Source organism: Falco punctatus (genome assembly GCF_963210335.1).
Source record: "Falco punctatus genome assembly, chromosome: Z".
NCBI lineage: Eukaryota > Metazoa > Chordata > Aves > Falconiformes > Falconidae > Falco > Falco punctatus.
In genome coordinates, this window is record NC_137586.1 from 63,579,036 (window position 1) to 63,589,401 (window position 10,366).

General features: G+C 37.6%; 1 protein-coding gene across 1 annotated transcript in view; it reads left to right on the top strand.

The window, feature by feature from the left end:
- The window catches only part of LOC308056817 (uncharacterized protein), a gene marked incomplete at its 5' end in the record, with an annotated part of 365,182 nt that overhangs the window by 230,810 nt on the left and 124,006 nt on the right, over window positions 1–10,366 (top strand). The window lies entirely within an intron of this gene.

The following is a 10,366-nucleotide window of genomic DNA, read 5'->3' on the forward strand; positions in this document are numbered from 1 at the left end:
AACAGAATTCAGCACAAATGTATTTCTAGTGAGCAGTAGAAACATAATTTCTCTGAAACTGCAGCTGCTGTAGTTGAAGATTAGGCTCTTACTATCCCTTAGGGAGATAACTGTCTCTGCCAGCTGACTTAGTTTTTATACAGCCAGCGATTTATTAGATTGCTTTGCTCTTAAGTGTGATAATAGGCCTTATGCTTAGCAAGGTTTAGAGACTTCCAGTGCATTAATATTTTATGGCAATGACAGTCAAGACACATTTTGTTTACCTAACAAGACAAGCCAAGCTTCATCTGATATGTATTGGAGATTAGATTTAACTGGTAGGAGCTCTGCCAGCTATGTCTTTAATGCTTTGCAATGACTTTTATAATTGTAATCTAATCATTTACATATTTGATGCATCAACATTTTGTTCTAAACAGTACTGTTTTGTGTGACCCAAGTATTTATAGACAACTTTTTCTCCATAGCCACGCAACTCAGTTCTTTGTTATCGACATACTATCTCTGGGTAGTTTATTAGATCAGCTATAGCATTATTTGGAGGCCAAAACAACTCCCACCTAGGACCCCATATAAGCCTGTTTGGGGGATTCAGTTTACAATGAAATTGATTGAATGTTTCAATCTTGTGAAAATAAAGGTTCGTTGTTGTACTTGTCCCATATACTGGCCAAAATAGGGCCCTAGTTTGCCGTCACTCAGTTTCAGCGACGGTGATAGCTTTGGCTGCCCAAATAAATATTTCAAATGAAGGAGTCCCATGCTGATTGCTTTTTATTTCTTCTCAACAAAACAGATTTATCAGCTATTAGTGGTGGAAGACAGAGAGTGAAGATCAGTGGGTCAGGTGTCTGGCATTGATTCACTGTGTCTGCAGAATGCTCCAGAGACAAGGTTGAGCATACTTACCAAGAGAAATTGCACATTGAAGGGCTTGATGCTTCTGTTTCTTAGACTGAAGTATATCAGAAGAAACTCAGATGTAGGTTCGGAAAATACTGATATTAGTAGTTGTATGGTTTCAGCTGTGAAGGTGGTAGTTATGGCACGGGGTAGGAAGACGCCAGGGAGGTAAGATTTAGCTTTGGTTTTGAACTGTGTTGGTCTGTGGTTCTGAACATTGAACCTCTGCACCAGATTTTAAATGGGCTATTGTAAGATTTGAGTTCATACAGTACTTTGAAATAATCTTGAAAAAAATCTCTATAGAAGCTTAAGGTAACCTGCAAGTCAATAACTTACACTTACTTTTCTCTAACATCTCTATAAATATTATGAAATAGAATAAGCAGTTGAACAGCTCTATCTTGCTTCCAGAACAAATTTTTACTTGACCACCTTTTTTTTTTTTTTTTTTTTTTTTTGTAATTCTACCTATATTGAATATGAGGCTCTTTTACTGGTCCAGAAACCAAGAGCTGATCCTGGAGTATATATTCTTAACAATAATGTTAAAGGGCAAATAAGATTTGCATTCTGCAACCCAGTGGTGACTGATCAGCTGATTATTGCAGTTTCTCTATTGTAATGATTTGCAGGAGGTACAAAGTGCTACCGTCTCTTCCCGGATAGCCTCTTAGGTGAAGGTGTAATAAGCTGTGGTCTTAACTTCAGAGAGTCCCAGTGGAGTTGCCTCTGTGCTGGTCAAGAGGGAGCTGACCCCATATGTGATATATAGAAGAAGCACATATCTAACACCATAATAAAAGGTGTATGTGTGCATGCAAGTATGCCTATGCACAAGATAATTTTCAGGCAACGTAATAATAATAATAAAAATATTATTATTAATAATATTAATAATATTAATAATATTAATAATAATTTTTTTTCTCTACTTCTGTCCCAGCTAAATTTAGCTTCAGCATTTTATGCTTTTTTGGCATTCCCCTTAGGATACACAGGCAGAGTAAGAGATGTGATCAGTCACAGAAATAATAATGAAGTCTGCCAGTCATTCAGCAAGCCCATCGACACAATTAGGAACCATCTGATTTATGACTACCATGGAGCTAGGTAGGATTTACATTTTCATAGTAAGTAAAAAAAACGAGTAAAACCAGAAAGTGCAGTAGGCTTCCAAGTTTATGGTTACAGATGCAAATTTTTGACAGTATCATATTTCAACAGCAGTTATTGGGGCTGAATGATCTGGTTTTTCAACCCTATTTGTTACCCCTATCTGTATGCTTCATTTGCCAAGCACCTTCAGAAGTCTGGTCCTGGCTGTTTCTGGCACTGCGGAGGTTTGCTGCTGGGTACGTGGCCCATGGGATGGTCACATACTGCCTGTGGGGGTGCACAGTGGCAGCTGGGCAAGAGCAAATCTTACAACTAATCTAAACAGGTTTTCAGTGAATTATCTTGTCAGTGGTACTAGCCTAAGCAAATGTCACGGTTGTGTGTATGCTTATATTTTCTAGGGATGAAAATGTATGTAGATGTAAATGTCAATTAGGCATGGCCCTCAGGCTTTTGGCAAGAGGCCAGTGTGACCACCGATGGTGAAAAATTTGAGTATTCCTCCTGTGGGGGCTATGAAAATGGTTTTGGCTTGAGAGGCTTCAGGGAGCTTGCTGGTTGCAGCACTTACCTGGATTCAGCAAAGGGATGATGAAAAGAGAAGGGATTAAATGATAGTTAAAAGACGTTTTAGGTCACATGCTCCAGTTTTGGCTTTTTGTCTTTATGGAGTGTCTGTAATCACAACATTAGACCTTCTCTGCACTGGTGGTCTTACAACATGTCCTTCAGGAATTACCTAATGAGGGTTATTTTACAATAGGTTTATTTTAACAGGAAAGTAGAGCTTGTGCATACTTTAAGGAAGTATTTGTTAACGTTTATTTGACAAACAGTACAGATTTATTTCAGGCTACATTTATGCACTTACTGCAAACATTCAGATGAGCAAATTTTTGTTTACACAATATGAGTGGAAAGAATGTGTCATAAATACTGGTGTGGGCATAACAGCCTAGCTCATTTGAATCATTCATACCAAAAAGGCTTCGTAAAATTGTCCTGAAAAACTTTCTGTGTGGTCAGCTAGCCTGGAATAGGGAGGAATACCACATTGTCTAGGTAATCATCTATTTAGACAAACCTTTGTGGACACATAATCACAGCAAATCATGTTAGCAGTAGGCTTGAAAGCATTTGCACAACGTCATCTATAGGCATAATTCTAAAAAGCGATTACACTTCAAAAACTAATGTAAAAGAAGTACATTAAATAAAGAATTTGGTTTCAGTAGTTTCTGAATTCTAGCATTGCAAGAATATTGTCAAAACTGGCAATTGAATTTATTTAATATTGAAGTTGATTGGATATCCTTTTAAACTATTTTCACTTAGACTGATATTACTAAAACCCACTAATTTCTTTCCATTCTAAATTAGTTTCTTCTCCTGATTACCTGTAAAAATGAACTGAAAGCAGCTGAAGAATTAGCTAATTCTTATATTTGACTTTGTTATTTGGATTTATGCTGCTTGATACTTAGCCATTATTATGCATGTACTTGTCAAAACATGAGGAATAATTAGCCCAAACGTATGTGACCTTTACCAGTAAACTTTTTCAAGCTGAATGATCTAAATGCATGTATAATGAGAATTGAAAGAGGCGAAAAGAAAACCAATTACTGTGTTTTATAGAAAAGAAAATTCCCCTAGAGATCTGAAAAATAAGACCATTTATTATAAAAAGGAACTTAAGAAAATGTATAACTTTATATGAAATGTACCTTTAAAATCTATTACATGACAAGAAAAACAAAAAGTCATGTCAGAAAAACTTTTAAAAGTTGTAGCACCTATTTATTTTTCAGGAAAATTTCCAAAGTATACAGGAAATAGAATACTTGCTCAGAGTATTTTAGTTTATTGAGTTCTCTCTGCCTTGAAAATCATAGTAGAAATCTCCAGAGACTCCTATAAAGATGTATTACATCATAAAGCAAACTAAGGATAGTAACCCATGTTATTAAACTGTCAGCATACATTATCCTACAATTTATCCACATTCCAAGTCAACTTAAAGCCTCACTGTTGGCAGAAAGTTTGAAACAAGACTACTCTCTAATCATCTAAAGCCTAAGGTACTTTGGAAAAAATGTTGTAATAATTGCTCCACTACTCCATTGCAGTACGTGTGAATTTCATTGGTTTAGTACTGCAAATGCTCAACCACTAAAAGGAAGGATTCTGAAGGATTACCACTTAAAAGGTTTTATTAGTGATGCTGTAGATTTCTCATTTCACAGCATATTAATAATGGTTTGTTAAACAGATGTAATGAAAAATAAATCTTAAAACCCAATGCTTAAACCTTGCTTAATTTCCACATTAATATTTAACAACAAACCTGATAAAATGACATTGCTTATAAAGTCTGTCTTCTCAACTAGAGGAAATAGGGCTATTGCTTTGAATGCTGAAGTGCTGGAGATTGGTGTTATTTGGCAGGAATTATGATAAGTAAGAATTTCAGATCTGCTGATAACATATGCTGAGAGAAGAAATTCCAGCTGTATGTATTTATATAAAGCATCATTGTTAGTTTCAATTACAGCAGTACTAATGAATCTTGAGGTTTATTACAGGCATTCTTCACCCAAAGTTTATAGTGAGAAGTGTAGCATATAAGAGGAGAATGATACACACTAGAAAGAGAAGCTGATTAAGCAACCACCAAGGAGAGGTCAGCATAGAAGTCTTTGTGTCAAGTCTCTTCTTGTCTTCCTTTTCGGGCATAAGTAGATCTCATTGGGGCATTTAAGAGTGTATAACTGTGGGTTTAAAGTTTTATTTCTTCCCCACCAGGTGGCTTAGGAGAGAAGACATGGAAAAAGAAACAGGAAAGCAACAGAGACTCTCTTGACCGGCTGGGGGATGTAATGAGCAACCACTTGACAAATGGATGTCTCAGAGGTCTTGGGTTGATGGTAGTAGAAATCCATGGTGCAGATCATACTAGTAAGGTTATGCTAATATATTAATAATGACTGTATTTACCTCTGCATAACCAAAAAATTATGAAAGCTGTTGCAGAAAGATGTCATACGACACAATACTGTAATCAATAAAAACGAGAAAGTCAATCCTTGTTGAAATATTTCCTCAGAGCTATTTGATTTAACTTAGATATGTGATTCTAAAAAAAGTTGAAATGTGAGAGTCCAAAGCAACTAAGTCATGACCCTGGTAGAGATTAGAAATGGTCAAAAGCATGAATTAGGACAGGAATGTGGGAAATGGTGGGAATTTAAACTCTATCTCCATGTCTCCAACCCACACACAATCCCCAAGTGGCTAAATACTTCTACTAGAAATGCTGCATATGAAAAAATGAAATAAATAGCAGAATGGATGCTAACAGTCACCAATATTATTTGTCAGTATTAGTGCAGGAAAAGTGGAGAATCTGTAAAACTGTTCTTTAAAATTATGTTTCAGCCTCATTGAACCATCAAAGAGTATATTTTACTATCTCACTCATAACTGCAAATTATCATTCAAATTACATGGCATAATATGGTTTTTAAACCATCATTGCTCATTATCGATATGGTCATTCATTTTGTATGGAAAATAAGGTAAAAGCACATTCTCTTTTCTTGGATGTATTCCTGTCCAACAGTCCTCACAGCAGGAAGCTTTATTAGGAACATGTGAAAACAATTGAGGAACAAAATGTCTAATGTGAAATTTATTTACAGTTTTCTTGAGCTAGACTGTAGTTGAGAACTTTGTTGCTAATGAGAAATTACAGCATGCAACACACTGCTGCCAAAGAAAGCATCTGCACAGCCCCTGTAGTGTGCATCTGAAGAGTAATGTTTCCTGAATATATAAATATTGGACCGGGTTGAGGTTCAGCACACTCTTTTCTAGGATCCTTCAGACTTCTGCCCAGGAAGTGATAAGTACTTTTTCCTCCATAACCTGTGGGGTAATGAAAGAAACAACTAGTCAGCCCACAAGAGAAATAGTACAAATCAGTAACATCCTCCAGCCTCCCTGCTTTCCTAAGTCCAGAGGCCCCTAACACTTTGAAGGCCTGAGGAGCATCCTTACAGAACACCTCTTCAGTGCTTTAACAACTCATTAGTGTTTTAATGATTAATATATAGAATTGAATAAAAATAGGGTAGCAAGCTATTGTGCAACTTGCAACTTCTCTGTGCATGTGTTTTCTATTCTTTAGTTGAGAGAATACTTAATCTCCTTGTGTTGTGCCTCTGGGGGAGATGTCATTATGTGTGAAATGCAGACATGTAGAGTTCGTGTTTTGAAACAGGGGTCTAAAAGCTGGCTAAGCAACAGACTCCATAGCCCTTTCACCAGGCGCTTGCATTGCTGACTGGCTCAACTGCGGGACAGCTGACAATGTATCCCTTAATACCTTGCTGTGCAGTGTCGTGGTATTTTAGGGAAAGTTCCTCAGATCCACTATTTTGGAACAGTGCTACCTATTCCATAAGATAATTCTGCAATGAGCTGAGGGATATGTGGTGGCCAGGAGCCCTACATTGAGGGATTGCACAGAAACAGGCTTTCCTCTTTTCTTCGGGACTTGGAGTTGAATGTGAAGGAACGAGCCTCCCAAGAAAACAATGTCACCCTAGCAAAATGTGAAGCAAAAAGCAAAGCATAAAATGTAAAGTGAAATACATTACATTTCTGCTTCAATTGACATGTCTCAAACAGCGCTTAAATATTGACGAATTATGTTTTATGCACCTTGGAGAGGTTAGTGGCTCTCTGCTGCTGGCTGCAGTGAAAACCCTTATACAAATGCATGTGGGACTGCCTGCTTTCCTACATTCTGGTTGAAAAACAGATTTGCAAAGAAACTTTCCTCTACAGGGAAGAAGACCTTATTGCATGCAACACACCTTGTTGCAGTGTGTGTCGTCTAGACTACAGCTAAGGAAATTTCATCTAATTATCTTCATGCAGGTATGCAGAAGTTCACCAAAGAGGTGTTTTAATTCATGGTTACCCCCTGTTCCATAGGCATTTGGCCAAAAGCTTGCTGATCAGCTGAGGAAAACAATAATAATCCTTTCAGAGTTGAAACTGCTGAATTTGAAAGAATGAATTGGAAGAAGTATTAAATCACCTGCTTACAGTCAGACTTTTGTGTGCTGTCCTAGTGGAGATCTGTGGCTAATGGAGACAGAAAGACTTTCCATAGTGTTCTTCTTTTCCTGTCTCTAGGTTATTGTTGCATCGTAGATAAAGAAATACTAAGCCATGCTTGGCATTCTTTGATCATGCTTGACTGAAAAATACTACAGTAAATAGCCAAGTGCATTTGAAAAGCAAAAGAAAAGGAACATTTCAGGTTAGTTTTTACAGTAGTCAGACCACTTTCAGGTAGATCCCTATATTCCTGTTTTATAGAAAATGTAAATTTTATCACAACTGTAATTTCTCTATTCAAATGCCAGGGCAAAGTTTTACTTTGCAAAAAAAGTGAAAGGTTATTCCTAATGCCTTGATTTCATTTCCTCTGTACTATGGGGAGCATTTATATCAGAGATATTTCTGGGGATGCTGCTATAGCTAGCTGTACCCCAACAAAGCTGAAAATAACAGCATTCATACAATGGAAATATGTCTGACTGCTGGGCTGCAAATACGTATTTCAGCTGAAATAAACAATAGTCAAAAGACCCTGAAATGCTATTTCTTCACTTTATTACAAGATGTTCATGAGTTATTCCTTGAAAAATTATTGGCCATAGTGTAGCTATATGCAGGTGTTGAGCTGCTAAATGTTGTGTGATAAATTCATCAAGACAGACTCCCACTGCCCCATTTCTATGCTCCATTCGCAAAGGGAAGACAGGTCATTCCAATACATTTGTACAGCACTTAGCAATAGGAATCAAATGCTAGCAGTAGTAGTTTAATGTGAATATTAAATAGTTATGTCAGTAGCATTACTGAAAGCAATAATGCATACAGTAGCAGGTACGTAAGCAGTGAGCATTTACAAGCTCAGTAGGAGTCAGGACTATATAGCAACCACGAGGTTAAGTTGGTTTTGGGTGTGGTTTTTTTGCTTTTTTTATTTTTTTTATTTTTTTTTTTTAGTAAACGTAATACTTTGCAAAATGAACTTTTGCTCTTCTGGCATTTAATCAGTTGTCAAAATCAATTCAAGCAAAATGTTGTGCCCATCACGAACACGTAATCCCACAGAATTTGTACTGTTCTCTGCCAACTAATTAAACCAAAAGCCATCTGGGGTACATAACTAGGTATTGTTTGGTTATGTGGGATACTAGTGCTCAGACGTAAAATTAGTGTGGGAGGTGTTTCCCACACCCGTCTGCTCAGCTCACCAAGGACAAAAAGAGCCTTGCAGCTGTGGACGCACTATTTTATGTTTTTAAGCTAACGTTTCCAAGACCTGGATTAGCAGTGGCATGTTTCTTTACCCACAGGAAATCATATCAGAATGGATAGTTGTCTGGACATTTCTGTTTGGAACTCCTCTACTCAGTTCTCTTCCATACATAATTTTTCAGTTGCTCAGCCATATCCATGTGTTGGTATAGCATTATGGCTGTTCACAAGTTGGACATAACTTTTAATTAGACCATGAATGCCAAATGAGCAAGGATTTAAATGCCCAGCCTCAGGCTCGACCAAAGCACTGACTTTCTTGCAGGAAGACCTTGCTACGATCACAGTTATGCCCTGATTTCTCATCCATGCCATATCCAGTTACCCCCATCTCATGCATTCCCTTTCCCTCCAGTCCCATTAATTTCAGGGAAGCTATGCAGGCATCTGGGTCTGCCATTAGAATCAGCTGTTTGGCAGTTGTGGGAGTACCTTAGGTCTGCTTTTTATTTTTCACTGAGCTCTCCAGGCTTTTTGGAAAACATGGAGCTCAGTGATGTCTCATTTACTGGAGAATAGTCCCCCGTGCTACACAGCAAAGCCTGAGAGAGTTTCAGAAGTATGAGGTGGCTTTCAGAAATGCCAAGCAGAAAGGAAGAAGCAGTGCTGGCAGCATCCACATCAGAGATATCCCTTGATGTCTCCATATGGCCTAAGCCTCTTATTTTTGGCAGGCTCTTTTCTCTCTTCACTGCTGCTTCTCATTCACTGCATGGACTCATTACTATTATAAGCAAGTATGAAGCTCAAAGCAAAAGCTTACTTAATACAATAAGCTGAAGGTTGTTTGTATTATAAAAATTTTTGAAAAGTAATGAAATCAGCAGCTGTTCATGCACAGTCTCTGACTGGAACAAAGAGCAAGAACTAGCAGTTAAACAATTCACTGAGACTAGGTATGGATATACTCAGCTCAAATAGGCTTTGCTTAAGCTGAAAATTTTCAAATATGTTTCCATTGTTGTGTTGTACCAGGATCAGTGACACTGGTAGCCCTTACAGAGACCAAACAAGTCCTTGTTTGCTCCATCAGCTCAGGCATGAATAAATTCTTCCCAGTGGTATGAATACATCAGTTTCTGCCAGTGCTTGTTGCAGGCATTGCTATGGAGCTGTGTAACAGTCTGGGGAACTTCTGGCATTGCTTTTAAGCCCAGCAGAGTCTGGGTTATGAAGTTGTATTCTTTGAGTCAAAGACAAAGGCAATGTAGGTTAATAATGAAAACATTTCAATATGGGGCAATATGATGTTTAACAGAGTTGTTAAGATCTGGCTCAGTGGAGCAACATCGAATGAAAAAACTTCAGCTACTTAAAGGCATACCCGATATTTTTTCTCTAGGTTCAAACCGTCTGAGTAGTAACTCAATAAAAAAATCAGTCAAATGGAGACTTTGATTATTGATGATGATGATGATGATGATGATGATGATGATGATGATGAAGCTATGACTTCAGGTGAATTTGAAGTCATCAGTGAAAGAAACTCTTTCAGCCCACAAAACAGAAAAAATGTAATACAGTAGGACATGCCAGCAAACCAGCAGAAGACTGCCTCTTTTACAGGGAAAACTATGCTAGTGGAAGAGAAGGCATCATGAATCCCTTAACAATTGCTATAAACCTAGGAGGTACATGATATAAGAGAGGAAAATGAAGCAGAGAAACAGAAATACTCAAAAGAGTATTTGCTTTTGAACTATTGCGCAATCCGTGGTTTGCTTGCTTCTGCTACTACACATCCTGTACAACAGAGTGCCCTGTAATATAGAACTCTGGGAGACATAATTTGTTCCTGCCAATAGTCATCCTTGGTTTGCCCCATCTTTACCCTGCATCTATGTCCTCTGTTCTTCTGTTTGTTTTTCATTCTGAACATTCTAAACCTCACTTCTTCCACTTCAACTTTTTTCTCTGTGGTGTTATGTTCAAAATGTTA